This window comes from Parambassis ranga, chromosome 16 (assembly GCF_900634625.1).
Source record: "Parambassis ranga chromosome 16, fParRan2.1, whole genome shotgun sequence".
NCBI classification, from domain to species: Eukaryota; Metazoa; Chordata; class Actinopteri; family Ambassidae; genus Parambassis; species Parambassis ranga.
Window position 1 is genome coordinate 4,336,621 of NC_041036.1, and position 22,689 is coordinate 4,359,309.

A 22,689-nucleotide genomic window follows, 5' to 3' on the forward strand; every position below is an offset into this window, starting at 1 on the left:
GCGTGACCAGCCTATACCACCAAGGCAAGAAGACTCGGGCTTATCTCTGTGCACACAAGCAGCACCGCTGGCAAAGGCAGCATGGCATAGCTGTGGGTGCTGCTGTCAGAGCATGACGGATAGCTCTTACTCTCACTCTCCCCCTCTTTCCTTACACTTTTACAGTTATTCTCTGTCACAAATGTTCACCCCATCCCCCCGTCACTCTCGCTCAGCCACTCGCAGAAGCGCATGTAAAGGTTTGATACGGACGCACGACAGCAGTGACTTACACTTAAGGTGGATTTAAAACAGAGAAGAGGCCTCCTGTGTCCTTGTAGCAAGAGTCCCACATTGATCTGGCTGAAGAGGACTTCTGCTTTTCTATGATTGAAATGTTAAGGTTCATTTACAATGTTACCAAACCTTCTGTCCAGACCACAAATACCACTTCTTAAAGAGATCTAAGATCCCGTTCACACTGGGGAAATCAGTCCAGCTAGAGCAGGATTCGGATATCTGGATATTTTCGGATTGTTTTTTTCTGAGTCTGAACAACGTGAATCCAGATTTATCGGGATTGATTTAGATCCACCTCTTGGAGGTCCTCTAGCCGGATTGGCTTACATCTGGCTAAGGTCTGAACGCAAATGCGGCTAACGAATCCCGCTAGCGACGTGATACTTCTGGTTCACGAGGAGAGCGTCCGGGTCGTGTACAAAAGCCGTGTGTAAACAACTGTCGAACTGTCGAACTATCAATCCTACTCTAGCTGGATTGACTTTCTCCAGTGTGAACAGGAAGTGTTTTTTTCTGCTTTACGAACACTTCCATGAAAAATAATACAGAAAATAATGAAACAAATTATCCCAAACTTGCACTAGCAGTAACAGGCTGCTGGTGGATTCTTCAAAGAAAGGATCTGATTTTAATATTAGCTGCTGTGGTCAATTATAGAATCACAGGTTCTGTCCAGATAGGATCATCTCTGTTCCTTATGGATACTGACTGCTAGCTTTGATGGTTTTTGTGAAATTACAGAAATTGCCTGCATCAGAAAAGCGGCCTTTGTCTTGTCACATTACTTCTAAACAGACAGTGGGATAAACGTAAAGAGAAAGCAGATCTATATGGATGAGAACATTAGCAGCTGCTTGTTATTCTGCAGAATGGAGGGGGCTTTTCCATTAGGTCCTCTGTAATGTCAGCCTAACAGCAGGGAGTAATAAGTGGTCATATGTCTGAAACAGGTGGTCGGTGGGAAGAAAACATCACAGATTATGTAAAAACCTTAGCAAATTCAAGAAGATGATGGAGGATATTTGTGTCCATCGAACTAAAACAGCAAGCAGAAATAAATATCATGCTGCTCCAAACCGTTTCCATCTTCTCTGGAAAATGGCTGGAGATATATGTTGTTCCATTTCCAGGGAAAAAAAAGTCAGCGGGGTGTCTCACAGAGGCTTGTGTGTAATTGCCACCCCTGGCGACAATCCGGATGTGTAAACACCAGAGATGTGCCACCTGAGACAATTACATCGAACATCGAAAGAGAGCTACACCAGTGTGCTGCCTGTGGCACTGGCTATGGCTGTCAACTGCTGTAGTGATTAGCTGCTCCTGCTGTATCACACTGTGACTGTGCAGCTGCTGCATTCCCAGGACAGCAGAGTGCTGTTTTCAAGGACAAGTGCAGCCTAAGCTCCAACACAAGTATCAAGGGCAGCGAGTTAACGCCTAACCTGACACATCCTTCGATCTATTGAATGGCCGCTAATGGAATTCAGGCCACTCCCTTTTACGGAACTGCACATCTAGCAAGGCTTGTAGGGAGCCTGCCTCCCTTCCTCTCCCCTCCCCTGCCCTCCCACACAGGTTCAGCCCTGCAGTGAAAATCCAATGAATAACTAACAGGGGAATAATCAGTCAGAGGGTGGCAGTGACCAGGTCCACTGCTCTCAGGGTGTTAGGGTATGCCAAGACCTGTGGTTCCACTTGTTTATTAGCATTTCATGTGTCAGCTACTGTGACTACAATGCTGTGTTAGCAGAGTCGGGCCTGTGCTGCTGCCCGAGTCGCACACACACACATTATTTGCCTTGTTAAAAGGACATTATTTATGATGGATCCTGATTGGTTTGCCTGAATCCATGTCTGGAATGACTCTTTCAATAAAATTTTAATATCTCACATTCACCGCTTTACTAGTTTGGCCATAAAACAATCAGATTTAAAGACTGTGACTGCAGCCTCCTCGTTCTTGTGTTTATATGTATATGCACTAGAATTTAGCCATCTCTCTCTCTCTCTCTCGCTCTCTCTCTCAAGTGAGGAAATAAGTCGGACACAAGCAAAACATGATGAAATGCCTCTCCTCAAGTCTGCAGTCAAGGTTGGTGCCACCGTTGGTAGCAATCAGTGGGTGCTGTCCGTCTGTCCTTGAGACAGATTACCCTTCTGCTTGTACCCCCCGGTCTGACACACAGGAAATACATTAGAGGATAACAAGGTAGAGAGTGTGAAGATGGAGAGAGTGAGAGATATGGGGGTGAGCAGAGAAGGAGGAGAGGGGAACAGAATGGTAGAAAGAGCAGAGAAAGTGTGTGTGTGTGTGTGTAAGGATGCAGCTCACTTCTTGGAAGCCATTAGCTGCAGCGACATGCTGCGAGGATTTTCCCTTTGCACCCATACAGAGATGTCTGCAGGAGTGCTCCTGTCTGTGAGTGCTTATGATCTGAATCCACAGTTAACTTCAGACACCGAATCAGACCCACATGTGCTACTGGTGGAGATAACATGAGTCAACTCCAGAAAACAAAGAGCGGCTGCACAGCAATGAAGGCTCAGTGTGATGAAGCAGTTTCCACGTGCACCTGTTGTAGGCAGGAACTTACTTAATGAGTCTGCAGCCATGGAGGCATTCGGCTCATCTACTATTTGCGTTCTATTACTGAGAGCAGAGCTCATCGAGCACCAGGGTGCAGGCTAAAGGCTGGCTATAATGATGTAAAGGTCAGACGCAGCAGTGGGACTCGGAAGCTGTCAGACGGAGATGCTGTGAGTCTGGGGAGAGCTGGTGTCAAGTGTCGCACCCTCTTTCCTCCCCCTTCCAGTCCCTCTCTGTTAAATCCTTCCTTATCTTTCTTTTCCTTTGCCTTCCTCTTCCCTCCTCGTCTTCCCTTTGCTTCCCTTTCATTTCTTTGTCCTTCTCCTGTCTTTTCTCTACAACATTGTCAAGTATATCACACCCTAATATAACTAATGTGACAGTTCAAACAGATGAATATCGCCCTTGCCCTCCTCTTCTATTTGCTCTGATGACATCAGCCTAAGCAATGAATGACTGTCATCATGTTTGGGCACTGCTCCTCCTCGGTCTGACTTTAAGGACACAGACTACAGCACTTTTTAATTGAACGACGCCATCAACATATCAATCAGTGGCTCCTCCTCAGAGGTGGCGTCGCCCGGGTGGGAGGCTCATCGGTCGGGTTATTAAAATGTCTGTTGTGAATGTGCTGTGTGTCTCTAATGACAGGTCTGTCTGAAGCCTGGCAGACAAGCACAGCAAGCAGCCTGCCACGTTATTACTATCCCATTAGAATAAATTAGCATGATCAGCCCTGTAGGAGCCGCCTGGCCTGAGTTTGACTATATAAAAACGCCATCGGGGCTGCGCTTACTGCATCCCATCAAGATAGTGGAGAGACGGGACGGTCACTAATCAGTGTCTCATTATGTGATACCACACTGCAAATAACTTACAGCATTTCTGTAGTCATATGGTGGAAAGCCAGGCCTTGATCAGATAGTGGTTTATCTAGGCCACCACTAGCCAGAGCTAATGATTAACTGTTATGGCTTCAGAGGCTTGTACCATTTGTTACTTTGTAGTTAAAAGCCATAAAAGCACAATAAGTCTCAGTCACATTTCATTTAATGGCTGAATGACTGTGACTTCCGACCCTGTGCTTTTAAAAAAAGAGCCCCCAGCTGCTATTGAATGGCTAATGGATGACAAGAGCGGGCTAAAATATCAACAGTCGGTCCACCTGTCCTGCCAAGCTTTTATCCCACAATTTCCTTTATTGATTATTGCCGAGTGAGTTGATACGGACGACCGCAGATCAATCTGTTCTCCGGTCGAAGCCTGGCTTGCAGGAGCAGAGTCAATGCATGATGACTCTGTAGAAAGCTCACTGGCGTGTGACACCATAGTGCATATGAGCTGCGTGACACACCTTTACCCGGCTCCTGCCTGCTAAGTGATGAGCTGATGTGACAAGATTCTCCTGCACCTCCACCCTGACACTGCTAAATCAGAGCAGAACAGTTACAGCTGCAAAGTCTGAAGCGCTGATTTACATGACTTATCACACACTCAAGGGCATGCAGTCAATGTCATCAGCTCTCCTTCATCAGTTGGGTAGCAAATAATAATCTTATTGCTCCTTTTGTGCTTTGGTCATAAATATGCTGTTTGCGTTTAACACACTCACTTTATTCCAGTCTGAGTCCTTGAAGTTACAACTATAGAGACAGGCCTTCACCCATGCAGAAAATTAGTGTCCACACACGGCTTTCCCGCAGTATTACACTGTCAGCTGACTACTGAATACAACGGCAGACTCTTGTTTAGGGATTTTCATGCAGGTTTCTGTCAGAATACAAAAATAATTTTTTTCCAGTTCCATTTAACTACAGATATTATATCTGCATCTTTATTTCAAGATGTAACTATGCATGTCTAACAGTTAAATCTGCTGAAAGACCTGCCAATCACCTTCAGCAGCATAACTTACTTTTCTCACCACACTCCCTCCCATCTAACCTTGACCCGAGCAGTTTGCTAACTGAATCACAGCAATGAAGTGACCAGAGATGCATTGCATCCATCAGTTTGAAATTAGTTTAGCTCAAACTCATTTCATCATCTCTGAGAAGTCAGCTCCCTAAAGTGTACTTAACTCTCACAGCAACAACCTAACCTCCGACACACAGAAATAGACACGCAGCAGACAGTTACCCCTCCAAAAATAGCATTCATTACAGGAGTAGATGTCCTCAGAGGCAAATAATAAGAAGTTGTGCACAGGAAATGAAGTTGTGGGAAGTTCATGTCAACATTTTAGATTGTGTCTGAGCTCCAAAAATCTGCCCATCTGCATACGGACACACACAGAATAATAATAACAAGAACTGTGGCAGCGACTGATAATCGAACAGCTGGACAATGTAATACTCAAAGTCACACTAAATGTCTCAGATTCCACACGACCAGCTGCCACACAAACAAACAGCTCAGTCCCAACCCCTGTGTCAGGTACCTATGGTGTAGCCTCTCTTCAGCTCGCCACATCGGGGGCTGCGGCGCTGGGAGTTGGTGGTGTTGTTTTCCTGCACCGCAAGGACGTTGGTTGTCTTGGCAACAGGTGGTGCAGCCCGGTTGAGGGGTGAGGCTGGCACCAGTGTCGGGGAGAAACCTTGACTGGCGATATCCACTGACTGGGACTTCTTCTTCAGTCTGCAGAGGGGGCAAACAGAGCAGAGAGAGGCACAACCTGTTACTGCTATGTTTATAGAAAATGCAGAATGTAATCATGAAGACGCAGGAGGGGTGAGAAAGGCTGTGTGACCTTCATTGTTCGAGGGTGGGGGGGGATCAAAGCTGATTTGCATCTGAGGTTGTTGGTGTCAATGTGCTGTCACAGAATTGTAATCGGACAAGACAGTTTTGTGCAGCGGCAAGGAAGTTAGCAGAGGGAATCAATGGGCTAATCACACCTTGTTAGGGGTGAATTTATTAGCATCGCTCCCCTCGCACAGTGCAGAGCTGTCTCTACTGTAAACAGGGCGTAAGCAGTGGGACTCTAGAGGAGAGCAGAGGAACCTGAAGAGGTACTGTTGGAGGAAAATGTACAGTTATCCATGGCAATGTAAACTATACTCCCTTTACCCCCTCAGTCAGGTATCTGTATACAATCGATGTTATATGTGTGTGTTATTAGTGCTGTATTCAAATGCACATTATCCACGGTGCATACCGACAGATCTTCCTCATAGGTTTAGAAGTAGACTGCTTATATAAAATGTATTAGAGGGACTGATTGGCGCTTTAGGTCACATCAAATTTGCCTATAACAACAACAACAACAACTCAAAGCCTATTAAAGGCCTGACCAGACATAAGTGATATAAATGAGTTAACTGGGCTAATCTTTACAGGTAATCCACAAACACTCTATCCACTTACATAATCTCACACTTGCACACAGACTGAATACCAACACACTGACACACACCAGTGCAAGTTAAAAAAAAAACAAAAAAACACTTGGGCGCTTCAGCGAAAACTTGGAGTAAAAAAGTGTAAAATGGCTCCTGAAACACTATCTGTCTCTGGTCTGAAAAAAAACTCCTGAAACAGCAATACAAGATTCCCAGCACTGCGCTCCCTCGCACACACTTTCAATCATTCCAGCAAAACTGCTGAAGCGAACAGAATCTTTCTGGCCATTCCACACAAGTGCCCATCCCCTCACAGACCAAAGAAGCACACATGACATACTGTCTAACTGGCTAATTGAAATGCATAATCTCTGTGGAAATGCTGTCTATCAGCGTGTGTGTTCTGTCTAAAACTGAGCAGGCAGAGCAGCGAATAAACACCAAGTCTACAGATGTGTTCACAAGAGAGACACAGAGTATTTACTACAAATATCCAAAACACACACACACACACCCACGCACACAAACATAAATCTCCTCTTTGTATTTATATTTTGTCTTTTCTTTGCAGAACTGCATGTGGTGGAAGTTTTTCGCAAAGCAAAACAAAAGCTGACAAACTTGGCTGGATGTGCCCGATTGTGCTAATGACTATTTTGAGGTAACAGCGTGTTTGTTTGGATGGCACATAATGAGGTTGGAGAACGAGTGAGAAGCAGAGACCTGCTGCTGCTGCTGCTGTTAATGGCAGTGGAGGATAAGACAGAGAGAGAGAGAAAGACACAGAGGAGAGAGAGAGAGAGAGAGAGAGAAAGAGGGAAGAGAGTGTCAAGCTGTGTGAAGTCTATCTGCACTCCCTTAGGAGTTAGTACTAATTACTGTCTCATCAGTAGAGCAGAAGCCCCTCTTCTAGCTCTGTTCCACTGAGCTACAAGGCCAAACGGTATCAAAACATAGAGTGTGTGAGTGTGTGTGTGTGTCAGATCAGCTGCGAAGAGACAGAATCAGAAGTGTTTATCTGAGAAAAAGATGGAAATGCACAAACTGAAAGTATGTGTGTGTAAACAATAAACCCATGAAAGTATGTGTGTGTGTGTGTGGTTTCTTTATACTTTTTATAGCATGGCAGCAGAATCCATCTACATAGGCACATTTCTAAGGTGTAAAAGTTTACAAAACTATCCATCCATCCGTCTTCTGAACCCGCTCTGTCCTGCAGTACAGGGTCACGAGGGGCTGGGGCCTATCCCAGCTATCTACGGCTGATAGACGGGGTCCGCTCTGGACTCTACAAAAACAATGATGCACACAGTTTCCTCACAACAATGCATATGAAAAAAGAACAAACTAAAAATGACTGTGAGAGACTGTTCTGATCGGATGTCTGCAAATCAGTGCATAAACAAAGAAACAAACAAAAAAGAATGACAAATACAGACTACTGCCACCTGCTGGTCTTTCATGGAAGTAAACTGGCGCCCTATCGCTGACTCCTGCTGTCAGCTTTCCCAGCAGAAGATGTTGCTTGTTTTTCCTCTTTTCTGTTCTGCCACCATTGCTCTACAGTTACATTTTTTATGTGTGTGTCAAATAATGTTTGTTTTTTGTCTTGTTGCAGTATATGTACTATAGGATCAGCATTTTCTGCAGCTTAGAGGCTGCTAACACTTCCCCACCGCCTCAGGCTCTGTAGTCAGCAACAATGTCCAAGTCCCAGGCTCTGCACAGACCACCGGCAGCACAGACACACAAGGGTATGACAGCTGAATGACAAAAAATGTTAAAAATTAGATATTTTTTGCCGTGAGGTTGAAGTAGGAGGTTGTGGTCAGAGCTCATCTGTGAATTTCCAATCTGGGCTTTAGCTACAACAGCTTCAGTTTCCTAAATGAGCATCAGACTTATGAACACAACTGTCATGGCAGCTACATTCTGCACAAACGATTCAAACTTGTTCAATAGAGCTACACAATCCGAATGTGTGAGGCATGAACAGACATGTGCGGTATCCTTGCTTCACATAGTCACTTCACATTATTGATAACAAGCGCAGGCTTCTAACCTGGCTGTGCAGGGAAATGGCAACAAGATTACCAGGCCAGAGCAGGAATTCTTTGCTTGTGGTGTTATTGGTTGGCTTTTTTTTTTCCTTTGGAGTGAGTGGGTGGGGTAAATAGGCTTCATCTTGAGCTGTGATTGCACCAATTTCCCCCACTGCAAGGAAAAAGAGCTCATGTGCACCAGAGAGGAATGAGGGGCGCATGTCAACAAAGCCACCAGCTCTGACAGATTCCTATCTACGAGCAAACGCTTACACAAAGACGAACAGAGGGAGGGGAAAAATGAAAGCAAACAGACGCAGAGGCATTTTGTTTGGCCGCCCCGCTGTTGTGATCTGACCTGGGCCAGGAGGCAGTGGTATATTTGCAGCCCTGCCAAACTGGCATCACTAAGATTATCCGGCTCTACAGGGATCCACGTGGTTTGGCACAGGATGCATAAACAACAGGAAATTTGGGGCTAAGTCAAAACATGCTTATCGCTCCCCTACTAAGAGGGATTAGACTTAGAAAAAAAGGGGGTCTTCGTTTGCATTGCCTTCAATTCCTCCTCTTTGCTTCGCTTCCAGTTCTCTGCCTCGTAGCAAAAGCATAACACATTTTATTTTTGGTGCTGTACATATACAGATAGGGTGCTGTGCTATATGAAGCCCATAGGGGAAGGCTGGGTGACGTCATAGTCAGTTACAGTGCTGGCAGCACAATGACTGACAGCAAGAATGCCTTCCAGTCCCCAATACTCTGAATGCTGCTTATGTAACTTTGAAATAAAAAGGAAGGAAAACATAAACTGTATGTATTTATTATCACTGCAGTGATGCTCAGGCTCCAGTCAGGCTGAGAAACATGAGAGATCACTGATGTTGAAGGACCTTGTGCGTTTAGCTGCTGACAGGTGATCAGGTTGATTTAATCCCTGTCTGTATTTTTTCCATCTTAAAGCTGCACTGAATTATTTGTGTCTTATCATCCAGCACTTTCCTTTCTGCTCATTGTTTGTAGCAATTAATTATTTTGCAGTCTGCAGCTTTAATGTTTCAGTGATTTCAGTGAGCTAGCTGCTGTTTTGGATAAAACTCATGGTGAGTATCATAAAAACAACAAATCACAAGCAACCGTTAGCAAGTGAACACAATGGAGGCTGTTATCATCATCCTGCCTCAGCTCATTTGTTGTAGGAGAACATAACATGAGGTCAGCATTTCAGTATTTGAAATAGAACATGCATATGTGTTCATTGGGGTTGGGACCCGTTGCCCTGGTAACCAAAAATGGCGATGCCAAAGAAGAATGGTTTTCCTTATACAATGTGTTTAAAGGTAGGGTAGGAGATTTCATTCTGATGCACTTTTTGTTAAATTAGTGTAACTTCTCTTTACAATCCGATAGCAACCGATTAGTTCGGCAGTTTCGCATTAAAACGAAGAATATGAATCATCTGTGGAAGCTATAAAACGCTAAAAACATCAGCCAATCCTCCAGGTGGACCCTGCACAGAGTATTGGCTGGTTGTCACTCTCTTCCTGCTCTGCGCACACCAGACAAGTACGTGCATGATGGCCGAAGTCACAGACCGCAGCTCGTCTTCAGGTAATGCATGTCCATGTGATTGGGAGGCGTGGCTTCGGGGTGAGCTCCGAGAGAAAGGGGCGTGTGTTTACTTTCGAAATCTGGCTGACTCTCACTGAGTTTTCAAAATCTCCTACCCTACCTTTAATGTTATGAATTGTAATGATGTCTTATCAACCAAATGTGTAGAATTTAGAGCTTTTAACAGGAGATCCACCTTTTTCATCTACGATGGTCTGGGCCATGTGAATTCTGGAGGGCGCCTGCGAAGGCCTGCATACTCTTCAGCCATCAGCCTTATTATGTGTGAGGAGGAGAGCTGGCTGCTGGCTGTGACGCTCCTTTAGACTCACCCAGGAGGCTGTGATGTGAAGTGTTTCTTTTTATTTAGTGGCATTCATGACCTAAATCCCTAATTTGCTCTCAGGTATTATGATGATGAGCAGCCCCACAACACATACATTACATATGAATACATGCATTGTAATGCTATGACCACAGCTAGGTATATAAACTCTGATAATTTCCTGATGCCTAGAATAACTGTTTATTATGTAACCATGACAATGCTGCAAAGGTTAGTCTTCTAATCAATGAAGAGTTATAAAAACTAATAAGGCGTTTTCTCATTTATATAAGAAGAGGAATGAGTGCCTTATGATTGTCTTCTAATCCTGAGGAAATAATGTCCAGAGTATCTGTTAATCATCTCTTGTCTCATCTTCATCTTGCATCAAATTACTATTTGAAATGGATTGCAGGGACTTTACTTCCTGCGGTCTCTGCGGCAGGCAATCATAACAAAACAATTGGACAACTGTGGACCAGCTTAAGCCTAATAAGAACGAGTCAGTCAACGATGAGTGTGCGCTCCTGACAAAGAGAGAGACAAAGAGACAGGAAGAGGGAGAGGGCAACAACAACCTGTGGTCATGCATGTTAATGAGGCCTTCTGTTGCATCCTGAAGCGTAATGAAATACGGGCTGGACCTCGCCGCTCTCTGCTCTGCTGTCGGACACCTCCACATAATGATGTATGGAGATCTACGCTGCATTACACTCGTCTGCCCTCGCTAAATGCCAGAGCAACAATTCTGTGTCAAAGGGTTTTGTGGGGGGGTTTTGGCCTCTGCAACAAAGTGTGGAGAAAAATAGCTACAGGCTAAATGCTTGATAATAAAAACCTGGGGTCAGGTGTGTTTGTGTGGATTTTACAGGAAATAACAGCAGAGGACGGGCCTTGTGTCTTACTTGAACAATTCCATCTCTTATTAGTTATGTAACACATTAAAGTGCTTTCCCATTACCGACAACTGAGACACACAGCTTCCTCGCTGAGTGGGTGTCCTCTTTGCATTCCCCCCCTCAGCTGCAAATCTACTTTGATGTGATTTTTCATTCCTGACACATCCTCTTGTTCAGCAAATGGTTAGAGTTTTTTCAGTTTAGTTTTAATTCTTAGAGACCCACAACGTTTTTTCTGACTTTTTTTTTTTTTTTTTTTAATGTCTTTCTATTTTGTTTGCCACTGGCAAAGTCAGACCCAGGCCAACATCAGAAGCACCGGCTGGATAGGAGAATAAAACAGAGGAGAGAGAGAGGCTGTCTGGCTGTGTGAGTTTCAGCCTCTGCTGTTGCACAGTTGCAGGGCAGTGAGATCTGTGAGTGAGACAGCACAGAAGAGCGGGACTCAGTGAGGGAAACCTCTGAATGACCCTGGACTTTTGGCAAAACAGAGGTTTGCAGTGCTCTACGGTCAAAACAAACGTGACATTAGTGATGCCATGATGGATCGTATCAGTTTCTACCTTAAATATTACATTTAACGTCTAACCACATGAGGAAAATCCAGTATATTAAAGCTGCATCAAATTACTATTAACAGCAGCTGACTTCTTAGATTAGGAGATCTTAAAACTAATCTTAACACTTAACACTAGAATTATTTTTTGTATTTTTTTATTTTGATTTATTATTAAGAAACTTATAAACACCTGTTCATTTATATATTTAGCATTTTACAAATTTTTAGTCTAATCTTATCTTCTTTGATCTGCTTTATGTGTGTGTATGTACATTTTCTTCTTTTTTTGTTGCTGCCATGTGCGTGTATGTGTATATTGTGTTTATCTATCTATCTATCTATCTATCTATCTATCTATCTATAAGAAACAACTAAGCTACTTCCTTTCCAAATGTCCACTTGTACAGACATTATTAGCTGTTTTATGCCTATGGTTTGTTGGTTATAGTCAACCTCTTACAGTAACTGGGTTACTTAAGAGAAATAATTCTGATTTTCAAACAGCAGAAGGCCTCAAAACAAAAACTTTTCCCTAAACATCCTAATTTCTAAACCCCACAAACTGGAATTGGAATATAATTACAGGAAAGGAACAAAGCAAGCTAATTTCATATATCAGTATAATTGTAATATTTCTGTTGTGATGTACCGAATAATTCTAGTGACCAGTGCCGGGAAATGCCATTTCCACAGCTACATTGCTCCTTTCTGATTCTGAGGGAAACTTTTTGACAGCTGTCATATTTTCAACACACTGATAATTCTGGAACCTAAGTACTTTTACTTGTGTGACTTTTAGTTGATTGCTGTTGATAATTTCATTTAAAAATATTGATGATGTAAGACCTTTAGTATCATTGGGCAGCTTTTAGTCAATTGTAGCTAAACCTCTTTTTCTGTCCAAGTGAACAGAGCACATGCACGGTGCTTTTAGTTTGAAATTCAGGGCCCCTGGCTGTGGGTTTAAATAAAATCCTCTCTACACCAGTTTGCACATGTTAATCAACCCTTAACTGATCACATAGAATTACTCACTAAAATAATACCAGACAAAGACACTGGCACACATAATGCCTCACCATCCAACCAACCCCGGAGCTGCCTCTATAATGATTTCTCCATCACTTAGCAGCTGCATCTGCCAACAACGTCGTCCATTTTGATCAAAAAGCAGTCCATAAATCAACAGCTCAGCTCCTGAGCACACAGCTGGGGGAGAGGCTGCTATTCATTTTCTAAAATGTATCAATATCGCACAGAAACACCCCTCAGCCATGGCCTTTCACTTGACTAACAGAGGAATTATCTTAGCTGACACAAGGCGGGGAGGAAAAAAAGAGGGAAACGGGAAAAACTGCTTCATTATGTGTCTGCCTCTCACTTGAGGGCATGTTTTTTGCTCTCTGTGTATCACTCAAGCAGAAAATACAGACACATACAGGAAAAGACAGCAAAAAAAAAGCATGCACGCTTGCTGTCTTTGTCCCCACCTCGGCGACAAACACAAACACACGCCGTCAGACTCGGCTGTTCGATCATACACAGCCTTCAGCGTTTCATTCAGTGAGTATCTGTGGGGCCTTGGGACTGTTACTGCAGTCTTCCACTGTCCTCCTCCTCCTCCTCTCCTCCACCTCCTCCTCCTCGTTGCTAGCCTCAGTCCTGCTCTCGCGCTCTCATTTGCCGAGCGCCGAGTCAGGCAGCAACACGATTGGTCAGCAGAATAGTGGAAGCGACGTCATGCCACTGTGGCTTGTGGTGGTGCAGAAATCAGAGATGTGTTCTGAGTTATTGGCAGGTTTTAGCAGTGTATCATGTCAAATGATTAAAGCTGCAGAGAGCAGCAGGAGCAAGACAGACAGCAAAGATGAAAAGAGTTTTAATCATCGCTGTTATTGGCTTCCCACATTGCAACTAATTTGTTAGGAAGAATAATGTACAAAGATATCCCTGAGCAACAACAGAGCATTTATGGAAAATGTAATATAAAGCAAAACCACCAACCGTTACAAACATTATACTGAAATGTCCTGCTGAGCATGCAAGAAAGACAGAGGCAACATTTTCTGTGATTATTTCTCCTTCCTTCAATCTTTTAGAGGTTCATTTATAAAAAAAAATCACAAAAAAAGAAGAAAAAGTTCTTGTAGAACATGTTCTACTGCCTTAGTGCCTTTGATTTTCCTTTTCAATGACATAACATAACAGCGGGGGCAAACAAACCGCTGTCAGGGAAGCTCGAACACAGACTCCTGTTTGAAAGTCTGCTGCTTTGCATGCACCCCCACCATTCCCAGCCAACGTCCTAATAGAAGTCAGGCAATCATGTGTAACCATGTGTGGTATCTGGTAGATATTTTATCAACCAAGATCTACATTCACTGTTTTAAAAGCACAAGGTCAGGTTTACAAAAAATGCATCGTACGCACACAACAAGCGGCGAGCGGGCGGCTGATATGTAGGCTACACACTGGGTGTTTCAAAACCCTGGCCTGCAAAACAACCTAAAGACTACTGTAGCATGCTGATAATCATATATATTTCCTTCTTTGTTACATGTTTAATTAAATGGAAATCTGGTTTCTGGTTATTAATTCCTCTTGCGAGCTGCTCCCCCGCTGCAGTCTGCAGCTCTTATTAATCTTGCCTAACAGCTTTTAAAACTCTTAATGATTAGTTAGTGTAAAAAGCTATAAAAGATGGCAATATATCATCTAACACAAACATAAAGAAGAAGCTTATGACTCTTGGTCAGTGAAGAACTTTCTGTGTGAGTATATCTGTTGTTAGTAATTAGCCTGCTTGCTGTTATTAGTGAAGCTCTGAGATAAGAGTGGGCAGAGGGGTCAGTGATTCATGGCGCTCCGCTGTGATGGATGCTCCATTTTAGGACAAACAAGATCAACTGAAAAACTTTAACAGAAACATTCTCCTGTGACAGACACATCAACAAGACTGGACGGGATTAAAAACATCTCATCTGACCCGGAGCAGAGGCGGCTGAAGCACAAGCCTTTGATTGGCTGCCCACCCTCGTTAACACACACACACACAGAAAAAGTGCGAGACCCCGGCCCTCTCATTTGCACCATGTCCTTGAAACAGCACAGAGCAGCCCTGTTGTCCCACAGACTTGGGCTCTGCACATGAAGGACGCCACGTGTCATCACTGGCAAAATGGCCTTCAACTGCTTAAGCCTTTTTCCTGTGGTGAGCACCAGGACGCCCACTTCTGTGCTGCTGCCATCACATGCTGCTCGAAATTATTTGAACTTTTGCCCAGTTTTATATCTCAGCTTTCTATTGCCTAATCTGCTTTAAGATGTTTGCAACTAGAAAAAAAGAATATGGATGTTTCTAGAAAACATTTTGATCTGACAAAGACTTCTTTCCTGTTATAACTGTCTGTTAAACTTGACCTTCTGTGGCATGTCTTTATGTGAGTGTAATTGTTCCTCCTGTCCATGTGGGACTGGAGCCAATTCCCATAACCTACTTCCACCCAGAGATTGTATTAGAAACCCTCCTATTAATACAGTATGGGCCCTCCTCTTCGCTCATACTCAAACTTAAAATGAACCCAGCATAGTGCCGCCTCAGGGCGCACTTCAAAGGATGTGTCAGAGTCGCACAATTTCAAGTGCTGTCAATTGTTTTCTATGGAGCGTTGTGCCCTGCTGGCTCATCCTTTCACACAGGCTCTGTTACTGGTGCCGGCTCAGAGGTGCAACACAGTGCAGTTTTGGTTTCTACAGTTTTTCCTTTTCGAAAGTTTGGTGAAAGATTGCACCAGCCACAGCCTCTAACACTGACAGCTGACTTCTGAGTGATAGGATGGAAGGTGTGCAGTCTGGCCTTTCCATCGTAGATCAACACTGATTTTGTCCAGGAGAATAAAAGGATAAATATTTATGACCGATACCCTCTAACTTTTCCAACTTTGGAGCTATTGGTCTTTTTTTTTTTATAAGTTCCAGAGGTACAAATCACATTATTTATTTTTTTTCCACAGAAAAGTCACATAAGCTGACTCCCTGTTGGAGCATTTCTATGGCTTGGATCAGATGAAACCACCTCAGTCCAAATGATCAATAACTGCCTCAAAAAATATCAGCTTCTTTGATAAAAAGCCAAAAGGTTAAAGCTTGTGCAAGTAACATTTCCAAGAGAAAAGTAAACTTTGACTGCTGTGGTGCATTCCAACCAAGAATCACACCAGGGTCTAAAGATTACGGCGAGAACGTGGTCTGCAGCTTAAATCGCTTAATGATGGCCAAAGACGACATAAAGCTACACTGCCCTATGTTCCTGTCTTCATAACATTAATGGTAATTCCACTGTAAGTTGGATTCTTACAGTGGAACTGCATAAGGAAGGAAAATAATGCATGCAGATCATTTTTAATGGCAGCCTCCTGCCTCCGTCTGAAAGCTAAACCTTTCAAAGTCCCAGGATGTGCTCACTTCATTGTGTCACTAACACATGTGTCTGACTGGAGGCAGCAACATCTGTCACCACTGGTGTCGCTGGCACCAGCTGAACGCCTCACACAAATCCTGGATGTTTGTGGGTCAGCTCTAAATCCGGATATGCATCCACAGAGCTGAGCAGTAATGCGCTTTGGTTTGAGGTCACTCTTCTGCATTCAAGCTGCAGTAAGATGTGCAGGGATCGACCCAACTGACACATCTCCACCTCCACCTTCTCCTCAATCACTTATTATCACCTCTCATTCCCACACTCTTCTCCATCAGTCATTATCCTCCTCCTCCTCCTCTCTCTCCCTCTCTCTCTCCCTCTCTCCGCTCTACAGTTGGCAGGCTGGTTGGCTCAAGCTGGTCAACCTGATGCCCTTCTGCAGCAGGCACCATTGGCAGCGCCTGGCATATTCTGCGGCTCACTGAAAGTCACCCAGCACACACATTAGCTTACTCTAGTGTGATACAGCTCAACTGATTTGCAGAGCAAATGGGAGCAGCTATAAAACAAAAGAACGCTTTATATACAGGATATCAATCTCAAACAAAGGAACAGTTCACCCCAAAGTATTGGAGGTATGGCTGGGTTCATGTTGCACAAAGTGTCAAAATAAATATATATAGTACTAATATATAAAATTTAATAAATGTAAATACAGCAGGGTGATACTTCTGCCAGGTGTAGTTCAGTAGAAAATAGTCCGTACATGATATTATTTAAACTATAAAAAGAATATAAACTGATTAAGCTTTCAATGAGAAAGGATATAAGGAGTGTCACATCAACCCAGATCAAAATAAGAGTGAGAGGAGGGTGTTGGGAGAAAGAACTGCTCCTAAATGGAGAGTGACAGCTGAGATGGACATGGCAAATAAAGACGGAGCCTCCAGGAGGTCTCTGGGCAGCTGTCAATCACGTCAAATGGACTCTCACAGCAAATCATCACACAGAGAAGCTGTAGCCCACTTCACTGCAACCAAAGTGCAGCTGATGGTTTCCAGCCACTAAAACAACTGTTAGTATTGAAAGTCTTCATCAAAGTAGATCAGTCTTCACTGCAAGCTAATTTGCCAAGATTAGCTTTAATTCCTGTCTTATGTGGATTCCCTTCACTTTGTATTGGTATTAAAAACCCACTGCTCCCAATGCACATGATCAGTGAGAGATAAACGTTTGAGTTACTGAAGGTTTCAATGATGTTATCACATCTGTGCAGCAGGAAGCAGCATTTACATCAGATCCAAACTGACATTTAGAAATAACAAAAAAGACTTTACAGGTAATTTAGGTGTTTTGCCACATACTCCACACCACGAGGGAGCAAAGGGTTCAGATGTGGGTGGAATCAATAAAACAGTAAATCAGGAATTAAATATTTCAAAGTCAATCAATGCCTGCAGAAGGTGGAGTTAATATAGCTTTGATAGATGGTACTGCTGTTCACCGTCTTGTTCTAATCTACACGGCAACAAGCCTCATCGCCTTGGAGGTCCTGTATGCTGAGCTGAAAAGATGCCCTTAATGGCACCATTACAACCTACACATGTAAATGGAAACTGTTCAAATTTATTCAGCTGCTTTGTTCCAAAGAGCTTTACAGTGTGTCACAGACGGTCACCCACTCAGAACACATTAACACTGTCCTGTGGGAACAGTACACACACACAAATATTACATAAGAGGAAATTAATGGCTTGATCAATAAATTAGTGCAGAAATGGCAACTGCTTGGTCACATTTAAAGTCGTCAGCCTCAAGAAGTCTGAAGAGTTTTGATCATTTTTAACCACTTTTTATTGAGCTTAACATTAAACCTGCATGTTACTGTGTGACTTAGATTAAGGGTGGGATGAGGAGGATATGGCTGATCGCTCCCATCCGGCAACACTTAGCGAACAGCCTGTCCTCCTGCCGCAGCCGCCAGCTATCACCGTGCAGGCAGCTATCTATACACTTGATATTCCCAGCACAGCTCAGCTCATCTGTTAGCATCCTGCAGTAAGTCCCCCATGGACCGCCTCCCTCACAAAACGGTATCATGACAAGAATATGGAAGAGCTGCCCAGCTGCTTCAATATTAATTAGGTTAAGGTAATATTTTGCAATGCTTAGAAAACTGCCTGCAAGTGAATTGACTTGTTAAGCATGTGTTGGTTTTGCAGTACAAAGAGGTGCATATTGATGCAACCCAAATTTGACATTTTGGTAACCTCAGGCTGCAGCAGACTTTACATCTGGTGCTTGGGGAGCAGGCGGTTAACACAGTCTGATCTGCTCCTCTGCCTCTGATAATTGTTGAAATTGCTTTATTTTCATGCTGTTTGTCCTCTAAGTTCATTTAAACATTTTCAATGTAAAGATAATCTTAGAGCTGAAGATGTCAGTCCATCAACAGAGCAATTGTCACCATGGTGGACAGGACTCTCCATGACAACCGTTTTTAAAGCCTGTGATTGTGGAGAATGACAGTGATCGCAGTGAACGGTAGAAAGAAAACACTTCACACTTTTCTGTTTAGCGGCTCTTTCCTCCACTAACTCATTTCTACATCACTTAACTGCAAACCACTGAGGGAAAATGAAATAAATCACTGTGTATCAAAGATCTGTGTGGTACATATGCATTCATGAGACGTGAAGGAAACAAAAGCTATTTTAGCAAGACAGAGAACAAACAAGAGGCATTACCTGCTGAATACACAAACTCTCAGCTCTCCTTAAACACTGGAACCATGTGGAGTGACCTGCTGAACAGATTAGCTAACATATACATACACTCATACTCACATGCACCATCCAGCAGGGACTGTGTTTTACATATGCGACACACACCCTTAAGATTGAGTCTGTAAATATGACAATCAGCTATTATCTGCACTGCATTACGCTCACTGATATCAAACCATCAGCAACTGCTTTGTATATTTAGCAGTAACACAGCCGCTGTAATAGAAAGTGTTTGTGTACAGTGTCATGATGCACCATTAATGTCTATACTTCAGGCCATAGACGAGTGAATTTTTATAACGGACAGCTCAAAATGTCAAAGCTGTGGCAGAAGTCGACTTCTCTAGTAATAAATAATGTAATATTTCATAGCTCCTGTTAGCATAACCAGTGGTCAGTATCACAATCCAGGTGTTTGCACTGAACAACAGAGAAGCACTGATCCGACTTCGTGAACTAACCACAATAAAACCTGTTAAAAATCAGATACAAGTTTTTGTTGTGTTGTGCACCCACTGCCAGGTTTGCATGTCCCTGTTTACTTGAGCAAAGATGATTTTGGAGAAAGGGTCACGGTTAAGTAAGTTTTTTTTCTTACAGGTTATGGGTTACCTCACCTGGTGGTGGTTCTGGTTTACATGTGTGTGCAGCCATGGTTTTGCTGTGAGCTGCCGCTTCAGAGACTATTGCATGGCAAATGTGGTCAAAGGGCACAGTGACGCACCACTCCGAGTCCCCATGAATTCAACAGGGACTCTTGCCATTCTCCTTCACCACTGATTGCAGCTGGCTGCAGCCGCACTCTGATATGACTTGTGTGTTTTTCTTATCCCCCACACCCCAACATAAAAGCACACAGTGAGCCCGTGGCCTGTCTTTGTTTTGTCCTTGTCATGTTGACTCTCCCTCCCTCCCTCCCTCCCTCCCTCCTTCCTCCTCGCCTTCTGCACCACACGCCAACACCACCGCCGAGCCAGCACCGCTCTGCCCCAGCTGGGTTTGGACGTGGGGCGTCGAGCACGATGGGATGGAGCAACAACAACTTCTCTCTGTATTCTCTCACTTTTTTTTTTACCTCCCTCAGAGCATCTTCTGCACCGCTGCTCTGCCACCATTAATTCATCAACAGAAATCTCCGGCAAACTTCCTAAACAAACAAGTGTGTTGACTTCTGCTCCTCAACTCACACTCTCGCACAGAGGTCACACAAGTGTAGACCTCCTCAGCAACAACAACACACACACACACACACCACTGAGTCGCTGTCCGACACGCTGTATTGACATCTGCTCCCTGATCGGGATGGAAACAGACAGACGGAGCCTGTGTTTGTGTTTGACCTAATAGCAGCTGACATGTGTGCATGTTTTCTAACTCAGCACCTTCCAAAAATGGAAATGCAGATGTGAACCTGTTTAATGGTAAGTTACTAATGAGTTTATCCACTCTGTGATTCACATCTGTTAGGTTTACCTCGCTCAGAGCTGGTAAAGCCCCTCAGGGAGGGCGTGTGTCAACAACAATGCTGCATTAAAAACATCCGAGTTACACTAATTTCATGCTCCTGTGTATTGTGTTAATTTACACAAGTAGATAATAATTTGTGATTCTCACTGTGTTTGCTTTGCATCCTTAAAGATAAGTGTGTGAAGTGAAGTGAAGAAAAGACTAGACATTCAATCCTGCACAATTCAAAACTTCAGATAACCACCCTGTGAAACACGTCTTTCTAAGGCTTCCTGGAGGTTTATATGAGATTTCTCAGGATTCTATGGCTCAACAACCCCCTGCAGGGTGAAGAAGGACCAATCTCTTATTTCTCAGGTTCTATTTGAATATATTTCTAACACATGTTCACAACACAAACATCTGTGGGCACCACTGATCTGCAGAACTTGCTATTACACTACTTTAAAGCCCATCTGAAAGTATGCACCATCTTTAATTCAGATGTCATTAACTTCTTAGTTAATACAATCTAGATACACTGGCTTAGGCTTAGAAAGTTGTACTCTAACTAAGCAGTTGTCCACTACCTACAAGGTTGGCAGTTCAGTCCCTGCTGCATGATGTGTCCTTTTAGGCGAGACACTTTAACCTGAAGTTGCCCCGTGTGGTTACACCATTAGTGTGTGTTAGAGCATGAATGTGCAGGAGTGCAAAGCACTTTGAGTACTTTAAAAAAGGTAGAAAAGCACTAGAGAAACACATTCCTTCCTTTCTCCACAGCACAAACTCTCTTATTCCCAAAGTGCCCTTGAACATTTGAGCTCCTTTTTATTGAAACATCGTATGGAAGATTGTGGCGAGTGACCCCATCACACATATTCTATTGAAATTTAGTTTCAGGCTTCCAGTTGTTGCCTTTGTAACCAGTGGTCACTCTGACACATATGAAACCACATACAGCAGTTTGTCACCAGTTTTCAATGTGAGTTCAATAAAAGTCCTCTAACAGCAGGAGAGGACAACGTGTCACTCTGACATCATCATATCATAAACGAGGTGGGAGTAGGTACATGGACCCTGTATCTGTATGGTTGGATCTAAATTAATTAATTAGGCTTGATTACTGATACTTTGATGCATTCAACATTAAATTATTTGATTGGCGACACTTAGTTCACGACTAAAGTTTAACATGTAATGCCTGAAACATATATTTTTTTTTGGTAGCTTACATAATAACAGCTGGATATTTGTTACAGTTTAATGTCTTCAGACACATCCAAAGAGCTGACTGCACACACACACAGCATGTTGTTGCCCTGAGGTTCAATGTTAATTTCAAGTGACAGAGAACAATGCAGCTGCCAGATGTGTGACTTTCAAGGTGTGACCCCCCCCCCCACCCCCCATACAAACATGCAGACACACACATATACACAGATTTCCATCTATATGCAACACACACACACACAGCCATGGGTCTCAGTTCTGATTAATTCATGTGTAATAATCATCATACTGGACGTCGCTGCATAATTCAGCATCTTCAGCGCTCACTCTGTTCAATAAAACATGGAACACATATAAGCAGCATCTGTGCATTTATCACCTTACACAAACACTGTGTGCAATTGTGTATATCTATATTCTCTATGTTTTGTAAGAAAAAGATCTTCGTCCAGCAGAATAATTCAACTTTATATACAGCACATGTGGATGAAGCCGAATTCTCATCTTTCCTAGTCTGGAACAGATGGTACATTGTGGTCAAATGTTCCAAAGGTGAAGAGCGGGCTATCCTCCTGTGTGTGTGTGTGTGTGTGTGTGTGTGTGTGTGTATCTGAACAGAAGCATATGTCATGTTGAAGGACATCTCAACAGATTTACTGTGGTGACGTCGGCCATCTTTCAGTATTTATGATCCCTGTGGACTTCACACATGTCTGCTCTGATATAACATACAGCATTAATGGGGCTAAATTGATGCAGCCTCTGATGAATGGGTATAAAGCCATATGAGTGTTAACGTGTCAGGAGTGGATGTGGATTCCTGTCACATGCCACACTCACCCAGCAGTTAGTGTGTGTTCTGAACTTTAACATGACATTCACACATACACCATGTGTTTAAAATCTGAAACACGTATGACCTGTGGCCACGTTTCATTTACATGGAAACAGCATCACATCTCCTGGTCTATATGTCGGCAACATGTGGAATGCAAAAAAAGAACCAGAGCTGGGACTAGACCGGGTGCAATTTTAATTAGCATCAGCAGATCACTTAAGAATTCAGAAGACCCACATGGTCAACTGGCCTCTACCTCTCCTTGTCCTTTCAGAACTTTCATCATACAGTCTATGTGGGTCAGCAGGTTCCTGCTTACACTGCAA

General features: G+C 43.3%; 1 long non-coding RNA gene across 1 annotated transcript in view; it reads right to left on the reverse strand.

The window, feature by feature from the left end:
- Positions 1-5,348: 5,348 nt before the first annotated feature.
- Positions 5,349-22,689, reverse strand: part of LOC114447988 (uncharacterized) — a 51,317-nt gene continuing 33,976 nt past the window's right edge. Inside the window, exon 3 of the long non-coding RNA XR_003671878.1 lies at positions 5,349-5,503. This is a non-coding gene — a long non-coding RNA (uncharacterized LOC114447988). The remainder of the gene's footprint in view (positions 5,504-22,689) is intronic.